Source organism: Lonchura striata, chromosome 3 (assembly GCF_050655825.1).
Source record: "Lonchura striata isolate lonStrDom1 chromosome 3, ASM5065582v1, whole genome shotgun sequence".
NCBI classification, from domain to species: domain Eukaryota; kingdom Metazoa; phylum Chordata; class Aves; order Passeriformes; family Estrildidae; genus Lonchura; species Lonchura striata.
This window is the reverse complement of record NC_140705.1, coordinates 100230257-100252003: the sequence shown is the minus strand read 5'-3', so window position 1 is coordinate 100252003 and position 21747 is coordinate 100230257. Positions and strand designations below refer to the sequence as shown.

The 21747-nt window shown below is 39.1% G+C and overlaps 2 long non-coding RNA genes across 17 annotated transcripts in view; one reads left to right on the top strand and one right to left on the bottom strand.

Annotated features, from left to right (window-relative positions):
- Window positions 1–21747, bottom strand: part of LOC144245989 (uncharacterized) — a 407049-nt gene that overhangs the window by 69124 nt on the left and 316178 nt on the right. For all 15 annotated transcript variants that reach the window (XR_014954465.1, XR_014954467.1, XR_014954464.1 and 12 more), the window contains 2 exons: window positions 12012–12070; window positions 3495–3561 (listed from right to left, as the gene is read on the bottom strand). This is a non-coding gene — a long non-coding RNA (uncharacterized LOC144245989). The remainder of the gene's footprint in view (window positions 1–3494; window positions 3562–12011; window positions 12071–21747) is intronic.
- The window catches only part of LOC116183368 (uncharacterized), a 34536-nt gene that overhangs the window by 3929 nt on the left and 8860 nt on the right, over window positions 1–21747 (top strand). Inside the window, exon 2 of one of the 2 annotated variants that reach the window (XR_014954509.1) lies at window positions 1023–1294. This is a non-coding gene — a long non-coding RNA (uncharacterized LOC116183368). Of the gene's footprint in view, window positions 1–1022; window positions 7116–21747 lie in introns of those variants that run through there. The other variant, XR_004147973.3, reaches the window with a different exon arrangement.

Here is a 21747-nt window from a genome sequence, read left to right as displayed (position 1 = left end):
TTCAAGATATTTTAAAGAAAATCAGTATAATTGAAGGAGTGAATCAAAACAGATCTACTAGCAGTAATAAAGAAACCAAAACAGAAAATTATATGAACAATTGGAAAATGAACAGGCCAATTTGTTTCAAATAATTCAGGGCTAGTTCTCCAGTACTATAAAGCTGTCTGCACAATAAACAAACAAATAAATAAATAAACAGTATTTTTTAACAAATACAAACTGTGAAAGTCCAGGTACGCTGTTGACAGCAATAAAAATAGAAAGCATTGCTTTAAGTACAACTCAACCTGGTAGATTCTAGAGGGAAGAAAACATTTTTAAACAAAGACCTCCTAGTTTAAAGCAATAATCATCAACATGAAGCTTATATATAGTATGTGGCAGCTGTAACAACATTCATATCTCAGTGTGCCTGGTCTTAGGCAGAGCAAGGGAAGTGCTGAAAACAGTAGCATTCCTCATGGATCTGCTCCAGATCCCACAGAAGTCAGAGAGAATCTACACTCCATGCTTGCTTTCACTCTTGGGCAGCACAGCTAATGTTGAGCAAACAGACCACAGATATGTGACTCTCTCAGCAAGCCAGGCACATAGGAAAAAATATCTGCTCCCTCCCTAAACTCAGGATTTGGGTGAGGGGGAGGAAGAAAAACACAGAAGTGGCACTAGAGGTACCTGGTTCTTTTGGCAGTCTGTCTTGCACTGACCCTGACAACTGTAAAAGCTTAGAAGCCCCACAAGACCCATTAGGTAAATAATGGTGGAGGTTGTTTCCAGGGCAGAAAAGGGAGTATGGTTTTACTTATTATTATCATTAATATGATGTTGCAAGACACTGTCCCTGCTAGAAGTGATCATAACAAAATATCAAATCATCAAAATGCACATGAGTCTTGGGCTCAGCTGGCTTACATGTTCTGGAAAGGTCATTAGTTTAAAGTTTCTGCTGCTGGGAACTGAGAAACAATGCCATCTCTCAGGAAACAAATCCTTCTTTTTAATGCTGCCCTGCCCTCCAGATGTTCCTACCACACTTCGGATTGTGTTAAGGGGAAAGAGAAGACAGCTGATCTCTTCTCCAGAGAACATGGCCATTGCACTGGATAAGAAGACAAGGGCTGGCTCACAAGGAAGATCATTCTACAGCTTCCCAGTGACAGACTAAGGACTCCAAAGAGTGAACTCTGGCAATTTAAGCAGTACACCAGAGAGACATCAAAAGCACATGTGTCCTTTCACATCCTCAGCCTACATGAACTGAAGATCCTAAAGGAGAACTCCAGCAGGCAAGGTAGTATCTGCCTAGCAGAGAAGCAGACTGAAAGTTTATTCTGTTCAGCTTGCACAGCTTTCCCACAGTATTTTGTCTCAACATGAGTCAAGCTAAGAGCACATATTCTCATTGCTTGATAAGATGCATTCACTCAGATGTTTTTTCCTGCCTACTCTACACTAGGAAGTCAATATGAGGTAAGAAAAGCAGAACAGGAGACCTCCTATGGTGGTGCACATTAAATTGAAGAAATGTTAGTCCATTGTGTGCAAACTTACAATCACACTTAGGAGAGATGACAGGAGATAAACTAATTTCCAAATCATGCCTAAAATTACTAATTCTATCTTTTTAGTTCCTAGGGTTATGTTTTTAAACTTAACAGCAATTTTTAGATTTAATTTCAGTTTTATGGTATGTATTCCAACCAAAATTATGCACAAATATGGACATTGTAAACTTCTGACCTGTATTTCTGATCCAAAACCCCAGGATTACCTTAGTAAGTGATAAATCACTAGAGGGAAAAAAAGAAAAAAAAAACCACACACACACACAAAAAAAAAAAAAAAACAAACAAAAAAAAACCAAACAAACAGAAAAAAAAACCTCATAACTGATATTAAATGATAAAATAATGCCACAAATGAGGAACCAAAATAACCAAAATAATTTTTGCAAAATATGTTCTCTATGGATGGATTTAATAAATAATTACTTTATGGTATCAGAACTGATACTATTGTGGCAAGCACAATGCAAAGAGACTTTGCTCCCAAAGACCTGACACCAGCACTGCTACTGTGTAGCACAGCTTTAAACCTGCACTGAAGCAATGCTGTAAATCAGGACTCAATCCACCAAAGTCAATGGAGCTAAATGACCATAAAACTGGTGTGAGACAGAAATCAGGCTGTTAACCTCTAAGGAGAGCTTGCACTTGTCTCACAACCTGTGTTTGGTCAGGCTGTATTTTATTCATTCAAAGTGTAAAATGGGAGCCTCAAACTAGGAAATAAATATTTGATTGTAGCTGAGCTATGCTTGATATATTTTCATGATACTAAACTTTTAGTAACTTCTAACTTTCAGTAACTTCTCTGCCCATACCAAATAATATTGCCTGAATTTGAATGGAGGTGTCTGATTCTAACCTCAATCAGCAATTTGCACCATCTTCTGACCACAGTCTAATGATATGGCAACCCAAAAAAAACTACAAGCTTCCTTCTTTGACCTGGAAGAGAAACATGACAAGTTTCTCCAGAAACAAGAGAAATTACTTACCTCTCAAATAGTGGTAGTAGATTGATTCTAGTTCTTTTTCTTGGAAAAAACTTTGCAATTTTTGTTACAGTACTACTGAAAACAGGAAACTGAGGCCAGGAACCAGAACCTCAGAACATCTACCATCCCCTCTACTTTTTGAATACAGGCTTTACTTTCTATTTTATTACTCAGAAGATAATTTTTGCCTAAATTTTCAAGGGCTGAGGCACATAATATTGACTGTTGGATGCTGGAAGGGATTCCTCCTTCAGGAGCACTGAGGCACATTCATTGCATTGCAAGTTCAAAACACAGGTATGAAATTTAGTCTAAACTGCCCTGCAGGGAACATAAAATCCTCTGAATTGAGGTAATATGGCCGTATGAATCTGTGGGCCATGAGGATAAATCCTCCTTAAAATGGACCTTTAAACTCCAAGACAATGTCATCCCAATGCTCACTACCAACCAGACAGCAACAGCACTTCAAGAGTCCTTTTGAGGGGAAGAATAACAATGTTGAGGATGTTCAGAGTGAATACTGAGCACACCTCTGAGCCCTCACCTCCAGAAAGGCATAGCAGAAGGAGGAGAGCTAAAGCAGGGTCCAACAAGGATTATCTGACATGTAGAAAAGCTTCTCTACATGGAGAGTTTAGGTGGCAGAGGATTCCTTGGCTTGGAAAAAAAGATTACTGATGAGTAGTTGACATAAAATTATTTAAAAAAAATGAAGTGTACAGGAAAAAAATTATTCAGCATTTCTCAGACCATAAAAGTTAGGCAGACTTGCTAGGAGGACTAGTACTTGCAAGACTAGGAAGACCAAGGGAGACACTGTTTTATTTTATACAGACACTTTGTGTTGTATAGGCCAAAACAGTAAAAAACCCAAACAAAATACAGTCAGATATATTCTAAAAATAAGGACCCATAAAGGGATACTGACCATGGTGTTATGAATTCCTTCACTCTTCCTTTCTTTGCATGTATTTTGATGATGGGATCCTTTCACTCTGCAGAGATTCATTTGACATATCATTTGATTATTTTTCTTTTAATTACTTATTATTCCCCACTGTCCAAGTTATATATTAAGATAGCAGATTTACATACATATTCAATGGAAAAATTATTAAGTACATATTAAGAAACTGAGACATCCAGATCTGGATTCCAAGTTCTTAAATATTCAGAGGTGTCTGGAACATACTTAATGATTTGTGTTATTAGCTGTATGTTGTGTAGCAATTTAATACATAACAGGAAGTACGTGCAAAAGTTGTTCAGCATGGAGCTCCTGATTTCCAGCTGCATTGTAATTTTAAAGCATTTATTCATGAACTTTGGTTTTGATCCTTGTGTGCATAGTGGAATATCATGATAAAAGAGCCATCAAAAATTTGAAGAAAAAGATCAAGGAAAATACACTTGAGGTTTTGTTTATTTTCTTTTTTTATTTTCTTTTTTTTTTCTTTTTTCTTTAATTAGAAATCCTAAAGAGCAAAGGTAAGCCCAGAGATTTTGCAACTCCAGCCCATAAGCCTCTGTCAGTGTACAGAGAGGAGAAAGATTTTGCAAAGGAAAGGGAATAAGCTCTGGCCTGGGTCAAGCAGGTGCATTTCAAGGGTTTCACTGAGCTTGCACCATGGCTGCCAGGCTATCCTTGCACTAAATGCCCTTTCCACCCTGTTTCAGTTTCTGTTTTGTCCAGATGTTAAGGAGCTTTCTGTTTTATCACAGGAAAAATATGGATTTGGCAGAAACAAAAAAAAAAAAACAAACAAAACAACCAAAACAAAAAAAAAAAAAAGTGCATTTGATTTTCTCTGGGAAATGTAAACAGCATCCACCAAGCCAGCACTACCAGTTAGTGTAACAGCAGAGAAAGCTCTGGTTGAAATCTGGATTTCACCTCCTGAGTGGCACATACAGATGAAAAAAGTAAAATATCTACTTTGAAAAGGCTCATCCATTTATCTTGCTGGCACAAAAACCTCCTTTACTTTATTTTATGGCATCTTAAGTATCTCGATTCCCCTTTTTGATTAGGGAAAAAAAAAAAAAAAGGCTGCTATGTAAAAAAAAGCTGCAAACTCTAAAAGCATTCAGAGAGGGAGCGCAGTAGCTTTAGCCTTCTGTTTGTGCAGTTCCAATAGGTGTATTTAAATGTAAATGCTACCCTTTCACCCTTGAGCCACCTATTCTTACAGCCAGCAGAAAGAGCATTCATGGTATAATGTCTTTATGAGGACAGATCTTACACTTAATTTCTCATGTGAATCCAACTCTTTTATAACACATTTTTGTGAGATTAAAAGAACAATATTAGTCTAGTGGCTCAGCAGCCAGATCACTGCTCTGTCACATGGAAGACGTGGGTTCAAAGGGATGGCAGGCAACTGTGCTGGGAAGTGCTTGATGGAAACTGCAGCCACGGAAAGATTCAGTCCTCCACTCTCACAGAATTGTTTAACTCCACATTATCTCCTCCCTCGGGCCAGACAGAGCCGCTCTCTCTCCAGCTCCTTACTGGAAACCATCCAGCTGCTGCTCCCTTACACAGAACTATTGGAAGGGCTTGAGACCCCAGCTCTCTAAACAATTATCATTAGCCTGCATTTGCACAGTAGGGAGGATTTGCAAGAAGAACTTTCTGAGGATGCATTCCAGACTAAGTCCCTTTGCCTGCCCAGTTTCACCCAGTGCCCGTGGGGTTATCCGTGCTCGTGGCATGGCTGCACTGCATAGCCCACGGATGTGCTGATAAGAGTGACAGCACAGCTCAAATCCTGATATGTCAGGGCAGAGTCTCACAGAACCTAGGGAGCCCTAAGTGCTCTGTATTAGGAGATTTATTTCTCAAGTAGGGAAAAACCTCAGTCCATTTTGGTTAAGCGAGTTGAAAAATAAATTACTTAAGCACAGACGAAGAAAACTGTATCTTACTTTATCCCTCCTGGATCAAAAAAAGGCATAATTTTTTTTCCAAATATAATCTTTTTGCCTCAGTCTGGAACACGGTCACATGTGACAGATGTCGGACTTTGGCTTCATGACGCCTCCATGAAGGAATAAATACATTTTGGAGCATGGCCCTAAGGCAGCTGCAAGACAGCTGTGCTGTGCACCGATGTATGTCCAGCCCTCCTGATTAGTAGAATTATTATACTTTTTGTGATGCTTCTCAGAGGACAGAGTGATAAGGGGTCTTTGTGCAGAGTGACATTCAAATGCTTAACAATATGATATTTTTCTCCTTGGACTTTACAGGCCAAGTACAAGCCATGTTATTTTCTCCTTCTTTAGCAGCTCTGTGACGCAAGACAGAGAGGTCTGTGTATGCCGCAAGCACCAGCACCAATGTCAGGCATCCCACTTACTTCCCTCACTTCCCCTTCCCTTGATACAGAGCATATGTTTCATTGTGGCACCAAGCACAGGAAAACTGAGGGGAAATAGCCTATTATTTTAGGAGGTGCAGGACCAAGCACCTGGAACAGTGAAGTACTTGGAAAGCACTTCTGTAAATGTTTTAGGCTGCAATATATTAAACAATTAAGAGGTGTTGGTATTTCTCTGCTCAAGGGCATTTAAACAGGGAAGTTCCTGTTAAAGGCACCAGAACAGAATGTGCATGGTCATGCCCTTTAAAACAAAAAATACCTGGTTTTTCCCCCACTTTTCAGCAAAATGTCCAAATTTCAGCTGACTTGCTCTTTCAGCAGAGGAAATTAAACCAGATTATTTTAATGCTGCTTTAGATTGTTAACTCCTCAAAAAAAAAAAAAAAAAAAAAAAAAAAACAAAAAAAAAAACAACAGGAGGGCGTGATGGGGGAAAGAAAAAAAGCCCAAAGAATAGAATCAGTTGCATTGAAAGCTCAATTCAGGTAATTTAGAAAATTGTTTTGCTAATAACCTTAATGCATTGCTTGTTTACCCAGGACTGTCAGCACTACAGGTTACTACAGGTTAGTCAGTAAATTGCTGATACCAGCTACAACCAACCCTTAAGAAATCCAGCATCTCTTACGTCTTTGCTTCTATTTTCCTGACAACAATACATGAGTCGCTATGCAACACCAAATTAGCATGAAAGAATAAGAACTTAATACTGACATTTCTTAGCCAAGAACATAGTCAAAATTAAATGCAGTTAATGAATGCTTAGTTAATTCTTAGAAAGCTCTTCTTCATGCTCTTTACAGCACAGTGAAATGCAAGTTCTTTCAGGCAGGTACACAGAGACAGAGACATGCATACACACACATCCATGCCCCACACATAGGCAACCTATATACACATATACACATTTAGATAAATTCCAAATAGACAAGCTTTAGGAAGCTTTGTAAGAGAAACAAGAGAAAAAATTACCTACTGGTCTCTATAACACCAAGGCTCTGGAAAAACTTCAGAATTGCCTGTTCAAATATTTTCTAAGATTATGTTAGCAATCATTTTCATCAAAATGTTTTTCTGACCCAAAAAATAAAGATGACTTGATAGAACCTTAAAATTGTTAAGAGTGGAAAATGCCTGCTTCAAGTTTCTTGTAAGAAAACAAATACAGGAATTGGCAACTTCTGTGCAGTTTTAGCTCCGAAGAAATTATGTCAGACTTTTGCTTTTATCACTTATCTCAGGGCAATCCATCAGAGTAACAAGAAGAAAAAAAAAGTATTAAAACTTAGTGAGTTACTGGAATCTTCTGGAACTGAAAACTATACAGATGGTCTGCAACATATTTGTATAGAAGATGCTCAATTGTTGACGGGTTCCCAACTATTATAGTGGCATGGTAAGGAGGCAGATACTGGGCACTGAGCACTGAGCAACTGTTGTCACTGAGCCTTCCCCTCTTGGCTGCATCCCCACTTGCCCAACGAGCAGTTTTGGTCTCCCAGAGCAGAGACAAAGGTTGCTTTGGAGAAGCCGGGGAGCCTAAGAACACCATGTAGATTTAGGACTGGATAGGAGGTATTGTGCGGAGGCCATGCCCATTACTCATCCGCTGGCAACGGGCTCTCTTCCTTTTGTCTGGAAAGACGGTAAACTTTCAATGCCATCTGAAAACAGAAGGCCTTTCACAGAGTGCAAGAACTCTGCCATCTCAATCATGTGAAAATATTGTAAACACTTTCCCAGCCCCCATTCAGCTGTCCAAAAAGCAGAGTTAGAAAACACCAAACAAAACAGGAAAGAAAGAAAAGGGTGTGCATTGCGCACTTTGCTTTAATTTATATTTTTTTACTCTGAATAGGAATTTTCTTGGAATTTTCCTTTTTTTTTTCTTAATGTTAGTGAACAAGTTAAGTAGCTATTATGTAGAAAAACCAGTTAAAAGCCTATTCTATGTTTTATTTAGAGGAGAAAAAAATGGGTCCAGTGCCCAGCAGTTTCTCTCCAGTAGAGCAGCTCTCATATTTCCTTACAGCTCCTGTAAGAATAGATTTCAAATGTGCTACAGGACTTGAATTTCTCTTTCAGTACTTAGGTTTACCCACCCCTGTGAATTTTTCCAGGAGGGTCTTCTCCTCAAACATTTAAACATCACAAGTGTTGTGTTACTGATATACCACAACAAATACAGAGTGGGAAGGGGTTCGCACTCACAAAGAAGACTATGTTCAGAAAATACCTGCATGTGTGTACATATATATGTTTATATGTATATCAAACATACAATATAAGCAAAAGTATACCTGTCATTTGCACAAAATTCTTAAACTACTGGTTTGCCTGATGACACCATCTATGTACATTGTACCCTTGCACTATACCCTTAACTCTGGACAGTTGTTTTCACAGATGCTTTCAGCACATCACTTAGTTATGTAAAAGTGATGTAGTTCCTTGCTCAAAAAAGATTGTGTTCATTCCCCTGAAGCCAGGGACTACTTGAAATTTCACAGTAACTTTTAGCCATGGTAACACATTAGCACCACAATTCTTCACTATTTGAAGTATGAGGTTTTCATTTAGATTGGTCAACTTAACACCAGAGGGACAAAGAAAAACAGCTCTGCTGGTGGGAAATACACTTTGTTCCTTTTTGTTGAGTTTGGTCCTGAGTCAAATCTGAACAGAGCACAAGTAGGTAAGCCTGGATGTATTCCTGTTCCCTCCAAGGCAAACACTCTGCTCCTAACCTAGGAAAGGGCCAGCTGTCATCTGTGACTTCCAGAGGGATATATCCCTCCTATCCTATTTCTTATGAGTATTTAACAAATAGCGCACACTGATGGAAATGAGTCCCTAACAGAACAGTGAGGACTGACAGCTGTAGGAGCACATCATGTACTGGGCAGGCTCTTTTGCCTGATTTCCCTTCACTCTTTGCAAATGCAGACAGTTTGCATAAGTAAGAAAGAAGACTTTCTTACTTAAATAGACTGATATGACATGTCAGACACACACCATGAGAACACAGGCTCATAGATTGGAGAGTTAGGAAACATAGTTGCCAATAACTGAAGCAGGGATTGATAAACTACTCAACATTATAAATTCTCAAATGCATTCCTTGGGACCGCCTTGCACATCTATCTCAATACTCCCCTCTTCCCCTCTGCATTTTACACAAAAGAAGCTGCAATAAATTAGAATTTTATGAGACTCCAAATAAAAACCTCCACTAAAATTGAAAACAAGACATAGATGTAGAAGCATATGGAAGGTTTATGAAAGCAGAGGAAAAAGAAAAATTATCCCAAGGCAATAAAAAACCTGTCTGACTCTTGGTCTTCACAAACTAAGGATTACTAGATGAAGTTTTGAGCAATACAGTACTGATATGTCTTCCAGAAAAGAGACATTCTAGTTTTTATTTATTCTTCTGATGCAAGGCAGCCTGGTAAGAAATACTCTAAAGCGCATTTTCTGAAATTCTTTATAAAACACTTCAAAGTTATACATGGAAATGAGATACCTTTCTGCTTTGATCCTTGGTATAAGGCTAACCAAGCAAAAGTGGCTTCCTAGCCTTTCATACAGTTTTCTTGGGAACTAAACATTGCACCCTCTGAAATCTTGCACTAGCATTTTAAGTATTTTATGGAATAAAAGCAGTTGTTTAATTTACATTTTCATATTTGTTCCAAACCTCAGAGTGATTAATTCTGCCCACTGTATATACAGTTTTATTCCTAATGCTTTTTTCTTTCCACTACTTCTCCAATCCTCACTAGTCCCAGCTTCCAGAATGATGTGGGTATGAGATGTTGTTTAACTAAATGATAGAGTGACTATTAAGAATTGTTTTGCTTTATTTTTAAATACAATACTCCACATTCCAGACATTTCCACCAAACACAGTGGTTTGAAAATACAGAATTGTTAAAGCAATGAAATGCGGGTCTGGTTCTAAATTGCCAAAAAATACTCTAAGAATTTTTAGATTTTTCCTCTCTAAAATGACTGAAACTTAGGGGCTAAGTTATAGGGAAATTGTTTAGCATCTTATGTTAGAAGTTAAAATCCTGTAGTACATTTTGTTCTTTGAAAAGAAATGCAGGTTGGACTCAGTGCCCAAATAAAGCCTCTGAATTTCTAATTTTCATTTATACAGGATACAAATGATACTGACCAATAACAAACTATATGATACTGGCTTAGAAGTATACTGATTGTATGCTAAACTGATCAGCTGTGAAATGGTTAAAAGTTGTAGCCATTAAATTATCTTTGTTTCTGATACCCAGTTAAAAAGTAATTCAAACTGTGTTCAAGTGTGTGCAATGGATGGCAAGGATTGCTCATCATGCCACATCCTTCAGCTGCCAAAGGCAAATAAGTTCTGGAAAGAAGGTAAGAAAACAAAGTCGAGGACATCCCATACCAGAGTGGGAGAAGTGTTTTCACAGCACAGACAAGCTCATGGTCTGGGGAGGTGGTGTTTCTACACAGAAACTGTAGAAGCTGCCCAGGGCTCTGTGCTTATAAGATTCATTCTGTCTTGGAAACAAGAATGTATACCTAAACATCATAGAAACAAATATCTGAGGCTACCTGGGGTTTTGCACCTTCCTTTCAATACAATCTTACTGAAACTCAGGAATCCTCTCCTCAGTGCTATGACTTAAGCAAACACCATTGAAATATCATTCTCTCAAAAGAAAACCAAACAATATTGTGACACATAATTATTAAGAGCCCTTGTTTGCATGGTACCTTACAGAAGTTAAGAATTAAGATTATTTGGTCTTCTTCTACATTAGAGAGGAGAGGTGATGAGAGGAGAGACAAAATATTCAGAACTTGAATAAGATTGTGCTGATTTCTATTTTATTTTAGTTTTGCATGTTCTTTTTTTAAATTATTATTTCAGCCCAGTCCCTGGTTTCCTGTGTGCAGTCCCACTAACTCATTCAAGACATTCTCCTCTGGTATCTGCAAAGATGGCAGAATATCACAGTTTTCAGATATTGAACAAGATATCCATAGTTATTCAAAGATGGGCCGAAACTCAGCTACTTAACAATAAACTTTTCTTTATACCATAAAGAAGGAACCAACACAATTCTACAAGAATTGATGTTAGTGATTTGAATCTAATGACAAAAAGGTTGTTTTCTCTTCATTTATTACATCAGCTGCAACAAATTGTGACTTTTTCTTTTTTCAGAGACCATTCCTGATAATTATTCTTCCAGTCTAATTATTTTGCCATACAAAATACTCATACCTAAACACTGCAAAAATTAAGAGCACTACAGGGAAAATCAAGCAGTCCTGGTGGTCTATTAAGATCCTGTGGATGCCAATCCCAACCAAAGCCAGGGACCCGTCTGAAGCATGGTGCCTAGCTAGATCTCACACCTTTCAACAATGGTGACAAGTGGCCAAGAGTCCCGCCCTGAGGCACACAGCTCTGGGTGGGGCACCAGGGACCAGCAGCTCCTTCATCTCTAAGGAGGCTCCTAAAAGGAGGGTGGCCTGAAGTTCATCACTGTGGAGCAATTCCACAGTTCCATAAGGCAAATCTTGACTCTATTCCCTCCACACAGTTCATGTTGCCTGCTGCCCTAAACATCTATATTTCCCCGTCTCTGTAAGAGAAGTCTAAACACAGCTGTCAAGTTCTAAAATCAGCATCAAAGCTCAGTAAAAGCAAGAGGGGAAAACAATATGCTTTGTTAAACAACACTGCCTCAGATCTCAAAGGGTTATACAATGAAAGTAATACTCACTTTGAGTTCTGTCTGTGGCAAGCATTACCTAACATCCTCAGTCAGAACCCCACTGTTTATGAGGTGATGAGAAAAGAATACAGCTCTCTCTTGTCAGTAGGACAACTCTACTGCCCTGCAGGAAGTTTTTTTGCTATATTTTAGATGTATTGAATCTTCTAGACTTTAGAAAAGTAAAACATGCACTGTGCACTCCAGAGCTATCACCTCCCTTGATCAGTTCATAGGTTTAGCAAGGTCATAGCAAACACTCTTTTACATCATAAGTCTCACCTTTACGCTGTTTTACTCCTCCTCAGGAACCAAAAAGGATTAGAACAGGTTTAACAAACCTGAAAGAGAAATATTTATGTTTGGTACCATTGGTATTTCTAAACATTTCTCATTTCTTCCTTTTCCCACTGATACCAATTCCCAGTCTTTGAGCCATGTGAAGTGGCTTAAAAGCTACTTCTCAGGGAAAAAAGTTTGTCTGCTAAATCATCCCACACACATAATTAAAGTTTTTTGTTACACTACAGGTATTACAATTACCACTGTGTATGTCTATATATGATATATTTATGTATTTCTGTGTTACATATTCATTTTGTCCTATACAAGTCAGCTTTCTTTTTTCTTAGTTGTATAGACATCTATTTTTATGCTTAGTATGAATCCTTATGATGGTCTAATATGACAATCTGTTTAATGTAAGCTGCTGAATTCACCAGTTTGTTGACACCCTGATTCCTTTAAACTCCAGTCAAGATGCAGTAACTCACTTGAACAACTTTTATTGGCAAAATCCATTTGTCCTCTCAGCTGAGCAGGGAGAGAAGCTTAGAGCTGATATCAGAGACACTCAGTGCCTGCTCTTCAGGAATCTGAGGTAAGCATGGTCTTCTCCACAGCCTCCCCAGTGTTTTTCTGGGAAGGGTCCTAAGGCAACAGGCAACAGGTTCAAGAAGAAAAAATAAGGATATTGAATGGCACAAGAGTTGCTTTAACACCCAAATGAACAGGCGAGTTGCACAACTTTTGGCCTAAAGGGTCTCCAAGTGGGCAAATCAACCTCAACATTTGCCTGTGCAGCAGGATGGATGCAGCCACGGGAAGAGTGAGAGACGTTTTAGGATCCAGGCAGGAAGAATGTTAGGATTTTAGCTGGTCTTCAATAAAACAAAAGTAGAGGAATGAAGGAAAAGGGATCACTTTTCTCTTGGTACAAAATAGCTACTCTAACGTGTCACATTTCACAGTCTACCCTAAATGAGCATCCCAGGCCATCACCCAAATAAATATGTGATTTCTGTATTCCAGAAATACATCCACTTTCACCACAATAATTCTTTCCATTCATTCCATTTCCATTTCCAGTTTCTTCACCGGAGAGGGGTTGTGAAAGGATGAGCTCCCTGGGACTATTTCCCCATCTGTGACATCATACACAAAGCACATTACCTCTGCAAAATGCCTGGAGGTCTGCAGAGAAAAAAAGAAAAACACACACACTACCCTCATCTCTGCCTCCCAGTGCTCAGGCAGGCTTCTAGCACTCAGCCTGGCTTTAGCTGTTATGCCCAGTTTGAGCCCAAGGAAATTCCAACATACTCCTCTTCCTGAGGCTCTCATTTATTTAAACAGGTGGGGACCAGGATCTCTGTGCTTCCCAAAGTGCTGCTGCAGTTGAACCAGCAGCTACAGGTATCAAGAATGTGCAATGGGACAGGAGAAACACAGCAGCCCTTTCTAGAGCTTAAGTGCTGGCTAAGTCAAAAATATTGCTCAGATACTCTATAACTTTCTTAACTCAGAAAACCATTAGCTGGCATTGTTGCATAAACTCAACAATCTTTTCTTTAAGTCTGTCCCACCATTCTATTATCTGTCATTAATTTTCCATATGTTCCCCTCACCACTGCTCTTAGGCTGGGTTTGGTTTACAGGGTTGGATCAGATTTCTTTACAAGCCAGGACATTTGCTGGCTTGCTTACTAGCTTGAGGCCAGTTATGTTTGAGTGAGGCCCAAGCAAAACAAGTGAGATCTGGTGATGTTCCAGTGAGTAGGCACCAAATCTACATGATCCAAGGTTGTTGCTTTTTAAAAGTTTTAATTTTTTTCAAGTAGAAGCTTTTCCATTATTTCAGATTCTTTTTAAATTTTTTTTGTTTAGGGTTTTTTTAACAGCTTCTGGCTGATACTTGGTCAAATGTTGCAGCATCCCTCTTCTTATAATAAAGCAGAACTTTATGTTCTGTTTTCTTTGCACTAACCATAAGGCAAAAGTTTCTCAGTTATCTATACTTTCCATCACAGATGGGCAAATGCACCAGTATATTTGGAAAAGAGTAACTGAAGAAAAGAAGATGAATAAACCATTTTTTTCTAGTCTTTCTACAGGATAATGAAGTCTAGTGTTTGCAACTCTTTCTTTCAAAAACAGTCAGAATTCATGTAAAACTCTCTAATTCAAATCTGATTTCTAGAAACATTCCTTATGCTGTCACAATGTAAGTCAATAAAAAATAATTAAAAGCTTTAAAAATAAAGTGTACCCATATAATCACTGATACAGTAATTCTATCCTGGATTATTTCATGCCTTTTCTCTCCCTCCTTTTAGATTTATTATTCTCGGCACATCTGAAATGTATTTTAAATGCTTTGGGACAAGGACTATTGTAAACTGCCAAGAATACTTGGGGCCCTATGGAAGTGCTGAAGTACAATTTCAAAAGTAATTTGATACTGAAGGACCTTCAGACCTTCAAAAATCCCCAATTTCATATTCCCAACTGCATAGACACAGAAACTTACAGTAGCAGAACCAGAGCACAGTCCAAATGTGAGACAAAATGAAAATACCAGTATTATATACTGCGTTTCAGGCTGAGTCAAACACAGGGTATCATGCTAGTAAGCAGAAGTTTGAAAGTACCCTGAATGCAAAGGGGTTATTTTAAAAGTCTTGTCTGTTCCTAGCTGGTGCAAAGACATTCCCCAGGGTTTAGCTCCATAAATTCCAGCATGGTATTATAGATGTTGTAACAGATGTTATATGAATGCTGTGCATAAATGTCACAATGTCCATATTGTTATTTTTAGAAGCACTTATCAAGGTAAGTAAGCACAGACCCTGTAAAGCTAAGCATTTACATAAATACAGACAAATATTTTGTCCTGGACACAGGCAATGTTTAGGCCCTACATGGCTGAAAACCACAGCTCCTGACTTCCAGGAGTGTGCTTGCATGCTGGGATCCAGAGGTTTGGGAAGCAAAGAATATAGACATCCCAAACAGAAGACTGAGCAGGAACTGCTGAAGTGAGCCATTAGAAGGTATTAAAATTAGCTTAAGCCTCTCTGGAATTTGGTCACCTATCTCAATGCAAGGATTGCCATCCTCCTCCGCTGCTAGCCAGACCTCCTCCACCACAACAGTAAAGGAGTGGGCGCTGTTGCTGCCAGAATTGCTTTCAGCAATCAAATTACAACCAGAGCACTCCTTCAGACTGCAGGAAAGCTGGGCTCACTGCCCTCCAGGCATTGGAATCTGTATTTTCCCCACCTGTGCTGAAAACTATCATGCTATAGGTTATCCTGCTCTAGAGAGTTCCTCCTCTTCCTTTTCTTGTGGCATGTTTTGGAAATGAACCCAACAAAACTGAACATCATATCAAAACTTTTTTGGTTTTCTCCTTCACATTTAATATTCTTAGAGGGACATTTTATTAATTATTTGAGCTTATTTACAAAATAACAGCAAATAGCTTATTTAAATACTAATATCCTAAATTGCGAGTGTTTCCCCACAAAGCAAATTAGGGTTTGATGAAGAAAAGGTTGAATAAATAATCCAGCATAGAGATGAGAGAGTAACTACCATAGTCAGCTCTCTCAGGCACTGGAAGTATTCTGCACAGCCCAGTAGTTTGTCCCACCACATCACAGAGACATCCCTTTTTCTTATGCTTGCTTTATGACTTTTACATGTAAAAATGTATACGTATGTGCTACATGGGGAAGAAGGGAAGCAGGCTGGGTGTAAAGAGTCTCAGTGATGAAATGAAACAGATCATCTAGGAAAAGGCAAGTTTGCAAGTCATTGGCAAAAGCACAGTTTTTTAGTTACTATGCCATGTAATAGGTTGGATAGAGAGAATAAAAGGAAGAGAGGAGTCTGCATACTGATGTCGCTGAAATCTTTTCAGAGGTCAGAACTACTGTGGAACCTCCAAAAAACACCATCCACCACTAAATGTGGAGATGAACAAGAAAAGAAAAGAGAAAATTAGAGGAGATAGCTTGGAAAGAACAGTCACAGAAGCCAAGAAAGGGCAAGAATTCAAGGAGCTGGTAGGGTGAAGAGAGAGAGCAAGTGATAGGTAAAGAAATAAGAGGTTGCAGAAAAGACCTGTGACTGGATCAGGAAAATCCCAGTAGGGGATTAACTACACACTAGGGGTTTCTGTGCTTAGGTACAAAAAGCTTTACAAGCCAGATTTTTGGCAAAACTTCATGAGTTCCACACTGGAATAATTAAAATAAAAGCTGTTCACTGAAGTTATTTTTGGTGGGCATGTTTGGATCAGAGAGTGGAGTTGTTGAGCACAGTATAATACATGCCAAAAGCCCTATTATGTGCCTGCCACTGAACCCTGCCATACTTGGAAATGTGTTCAAAAACTGTGGTAGAGAGTCCTTACTGGCTTCACACTTGAAGGACAAACCAGTGCTACACATTTAGTTGGAGGTCGCAGCACAGGTCCCAGGACATTTCTGCCAGAGGTGGGGGTCCTCTCAGGGCTGAGTCTGAGCAGGGAGGCATTTGCTCTGCAGCAGACCCTGAAGAGGGCAAGGGAGTAATCTAAATTGGCTATTCCTACTCAAAATTTATATATATATATATATATATATATATATATATATATATATATATATATATATTCTAGAGTGACAGGGGTACAGAAGTCAACAAAAGGTTATATATACCATGTGTTGCTATACCATGTGGTGACCCTCTTAGGTGATGAAATGGGGTGCTCATGCCAAACATCCCTTCACAGCTGAAATAGGCAGGCAAACCAGATGGTAAAACATTAAGACCTATTAGAAAAATATCACTCCATTCAGCTATAACATTTTTGTTTTCTTGCAGTGGAGTTCCTCAAAGGTCCCTGCAGAGAAGATGGGTGCTTTCCTAAGTGCTCCTTCACCATAGGCTTTTTCTTTGAAAAACCACATAATACTAAAGTTCCTGTATCTGGAGACCAACAGGATACAAAATAATTCCTGAGAAAACAGTCATGAACCAGAAATTTCAGAGAAGTTCACGGAAGGCACCTTTGGATTAAGGATGTACCTGGCCCAGAACCTAATCACTATTTGTATGGGAAAGTTGTAGACTTTTAAGCAAATTCAAACTTCTTTAAACCCAAACACCAGGCATAGGGCTTGAAGTGGCTAAAACAACCTAAGATATTGCAAAAAAACTCTCTCTATCAATCTACCAGGGAGCACAGGCTCTGAGAGCACAAAAAGAGGGCACATACCCAATTTCCTAGTGGAACCATATCCACAGTACAGTACTGCTTCTCCCCTGCAGTTGACCCATGCCAGAAACATTTTCCTCAAGAATGTCTCCTTCCTTTAGCACCCAGCTCCTGATAACTCACAAGCGCAAACAACCTTCCTTTTCTGTGAAGGCTTTTTCTTTTTTTCCCTTGACACTGGACAAAGCAGATTGACTTTACTTGCTTTATGCAAATACAGTCTACAGACAAAAACTTTCCAAATCAGGCTATTACTGAAAGAGAAAAATAAATAATATGAGAAAATTCTTAAAAAAGAAAGAGAAAAGTTACATATATTTATCTGTTCAGTGTGGGGGTGGGGTATGGTAGTGGTTGTAATTTACCAAATTCTTATTTAAGTGACTCAGAGTCTCTTAGCATTTAACTCAGCCATTAATGTGTTAACTAGCATGTGTGAGGCATGAGTTCTTATGAACTGTTGTATTTCTGTCATCTGAAAGCTAAACACTGCAGTAAGAAAATCCAAATGGTGGCTTCATCTTCAAAATGACAGCAGAATGAAAAATATTTGCACTTTTCCCCTGCTAAGGAGAGGATTGGAAGGGAGAAGTTCTCTCAAGACACTCCTTTATTCTTTTGATAGCAAGAGCTGTGCTGCTGAGACTGCCTCCAGTCACATGTTACTAATACACCAGCTTCTCCTGTCTGGAGCCCACGCTGCAAATATTGTTTTTCCCAGAAATCACAACGTCCATTGGCTTTATTTTGTGAACACCAGACTCCCTCTGCTCCATACCCCAGAAAAATCTCAGGTTACTGCTTTTCAAAGCTCAGAAGCTATACAGCAAAGTTGTCAAAGCTGGGATTTGTCTAGAGTTTGCAAACCAGAGCCAAAGTCTTCCTCCAGCTGCACCATATAGCTCTGATACACCCTCCGTCGCCATGGAGGTTATTTTGTAGATCAGAAAAAACAATAATCTCAATCACTAATCTTTTTTTCTGTCCAGCAACTGAATCCGAGGCTTCTGGGGCCAATTACGTCTTCCTAAAAATGCAGTCTGGATTCAGAAAAATTGTTTTCTTTGACACTGTTTCTCACTAGCTTTGAAAAGTAGAAAAACATCTATGCAAATAAATTCATTGCTCTCTTTCAAACCTTACCTTGAAATACTCATTTCCAGCAACATCAGCTTGAAATCTTAATTGTTGGTTTAGGCTGTGCTGATACATAGTGCTCTCTTGGTACTCCTGCCTCTTGTCTGTGTTTGTCTCCTGACTCCTCTTGCACTGTGAGTTCTTTTGCACAGAGATTGCTTTTACCTTTTTTCTCACTTTGGACAGGAACAAGCACCATCAACCTAAGTGCTAAGGTGATATAAAGGATCAACAGGGAAGACAGTTTTGCTTTGTTTATGAATGGCTGGTCTCTTCATGACATGTTGAAGTTCATTGTGCACAGATAGGAAGAATATTACTTGTACAATAGGCATAAAACATTAAATCTCCAATGTTCAAAAGTAGAAATTACTGTGAATCCTTTGACCTCTTGCTAAAATACGCCACACCTTAAGAACAATCTTCTTTAAATGCTTTTGACATAGGGTAAGTCATAAATACCACTTTCAAATAGATCTTTTCAATTTCTCTCTTTTCAGCTTCTTCTGTCTGGAAAGAAGTTGATTTTGAAAGATTCAGAGGTCCCAGACTCTGGGCCAGACTCTGCTCTGCTTGGCAGGTCTGTAAACTGTAGCAAGTCCTCTGACCAAAGCTGAGCCCCAGGAGGAGTGAACAGCATTTAATACTTTTGGTCCTATGCTTTGCTATATTCTCGCCTCTCTCCACAAACTCTTTAAAACACAGCCCCAGAATACCTGGCAGCGTCTGCTGTCCTGAGCATTGTGAACATCAGCTCCCTCACACTTCCAAGGGGCTGGCAGCAGGAATGGCACAGCAGCTCCAACACTGGGCCCGTCTGATTTGGCAAAGTCACCAGCAATAGACTCCCTGCTGCCTTACTTATTTTCATGGTGCACGAATACCAGTTACTGTGGTAAAACCTTCCACTGAATGGGAGACTCCCAAGCTGGGTCTTAAAAGGTTTTCATTTCTTGCTAGAAGGGCCTGGGCGCAGTTTACACAGACTGGCTGATGGGCTTGCACACTGAAACCAGCCAGCCAGTTTGCACAAGTCTCTCCTCCTAAAATATGTGTAATTTATTTGAGCTGATAGAGAGGATAAGAATCAACTGTCTGTTTCCCAGTTAATAAAAAACATACAATGAGAGCAGAACTCTGCCAGCATATCTTGTTTACCCAAAAATGTTTGGCATTAAATGTGAAATCGGAAATGAACTCATTATCTGATTATTTTCATTTTGAAGAATTAACTGCTTTGGGGGAAAGGCTTGTCCTAAACAGTCCCCTTGTATGGATGACTAATTGCAAATACATATCTCTGAAGAACACAGCAAATGCTCGTGACTCCCAGGGCAGGACATAGCACTATCAATTTGGCCAAGAACATTAAGAGTATCCTCTCATGTGGCTTATTTCAAAACAGAAGGAAATACATTTAAGCTAGCAGCATCATGCCCAAGCAGGTGAGAAGAGTTTCAAAAGAGGCCATGCTCTGGAATTCTTATTCAGGAAATACAGATAAGAAGTGCTTAACAATTACTTGTAGTGGATTTGCCCTTTCTCTGCCAAAAATAAAATTGTGTAGCACTATGGATAGTTATAACTCCTGAGAGGTAAAATTATGTGGAAAACAAGTTCTCTCAGTAATACTAATGAACATACCTCTGTAAAAATTGAGAAAATTTAATCAAATACCCATTCAGGGCTAATAACGTTTTAGGAAACTTCCCATTCTAGGATAAAACCCAGGTCACTATGGATTAAGAGAGAACTGAGTTCAAGGCAGTGCATTGGGCTACATCCCCTTGTTTGTCTCCTGCTGTTCCTTTGATTCATTCTAATTTGTTTGATCTCAGCATTCAGTGTTTTCTGGTTAGTCTTCTCTGTAGCTGCTTCAACAGCTGCTGCTCCTTCTAGGGTTGTTGAGTGCCTCCTCTGTACTCAAAATCTGAACTACTTTTCTTACTGAGGACTGGAGTGAATTTTAGAAAGGGTACTGTGGAGACCTCCACTGTGTGTCAGCACAGTGCAAGTTAAACAAGCATGTGTTCCCCATTGAACATTTGGCTCTTCTTTTCTTATTCCAACTGAAATATTCCCATCCTCACATGCCCTGTGAACCCATCTGCAATAACACCATGTGAACATCTTAAACTTCCCATTCTTCCTAGCTACATCTGTTAGGGATTTTTGGTGGGAGTTTTTTTGGTTTTTCTTTTTGCTGTTGTTGTTTTTGTTGGGTTTTTTTTTTTTTTTTTTTTGTTGTTGTTGTTTTTTTGCTAGCCCAACAATCCAGAGGCAAAACTAGAGGAAAGCAGCAGAAGTCCCAGGATGATTCTGGGCTGCCCAACAAGCCAACAAATTCCTTCACAGGCTTCATGCTGCCCATGGACTGTGTGTAGTGCTGGCAGGGACAGCCCTGGTGCCTTCCCTTCAACTCAGCCAGTACAGAAATCAGGTATCCAACAATTAGACAGTGGAATCACTACACACTTGGTTCCTATCACTCAGGTCAGATCTCTTTACAGAGCAGATCCAGTTAGGAATGAGAAGTTACCCTGTCTGGGCCACTAAAATGCTACAAGTCCCATTTGTGATTCTTAGTCTATGTTATTCATTAGTTGAAGTGGAAAGGGAGAAACCATCTTTCCAGAGCACACCTTTAAACTCCTTAAGGAATTTTAAAGGACTCCCACCAACTGCAATACTCACTCTGTGTGATCGCATGACACAGGAAAATGCACAGGAAAATAAGGTAGAAATCTAGAGGAGAAATAATGTATCATTGCAGATCCAGACTATAAAACAACATTATGAAAAAGAAATTAAGCATGGAAACATTATATTCCCACCAGCAAAGACACACATTCGCAGCCAAATACTGATACGAAAATTTTCATGTACTCTTGCTCCTTTTTCATGTGGCAGCATTCACTCCAGTGCGTGCCTCCTTCTCTCCAGCTGGTCTAAGGCAGCAAAGGGTCACCAGTACTCTTACCTTTCAGTTCCTGGAGGCTCTCTGCTCTGAAAAAATGCCACACTTCCTGAGCAACTCTGTCTTGCCCTAGAAGCTGAAGAAATATTCCCTAGCTGAACTGTTAGACTTGGATTTCCTATCTGATGTTGTATCAGAATGAGCAGCACTTAAAACTCTATTTTGGTGTTTGCTCTTTTTTTCTTTAAATCTCTGAAAGATCCTACTTTGGATTGAAAGATAGAAATAATCTCATTATTATTATCTTGATGAGTTCTTTGGTATAGCAAACAAGCTTTGTAAAACAAAGAATTTGAGATTTTCTTTCCATTAAACTGTATAAGGTAATTAAGAGGGAAGTGTAAACAGTTAGCAAATTG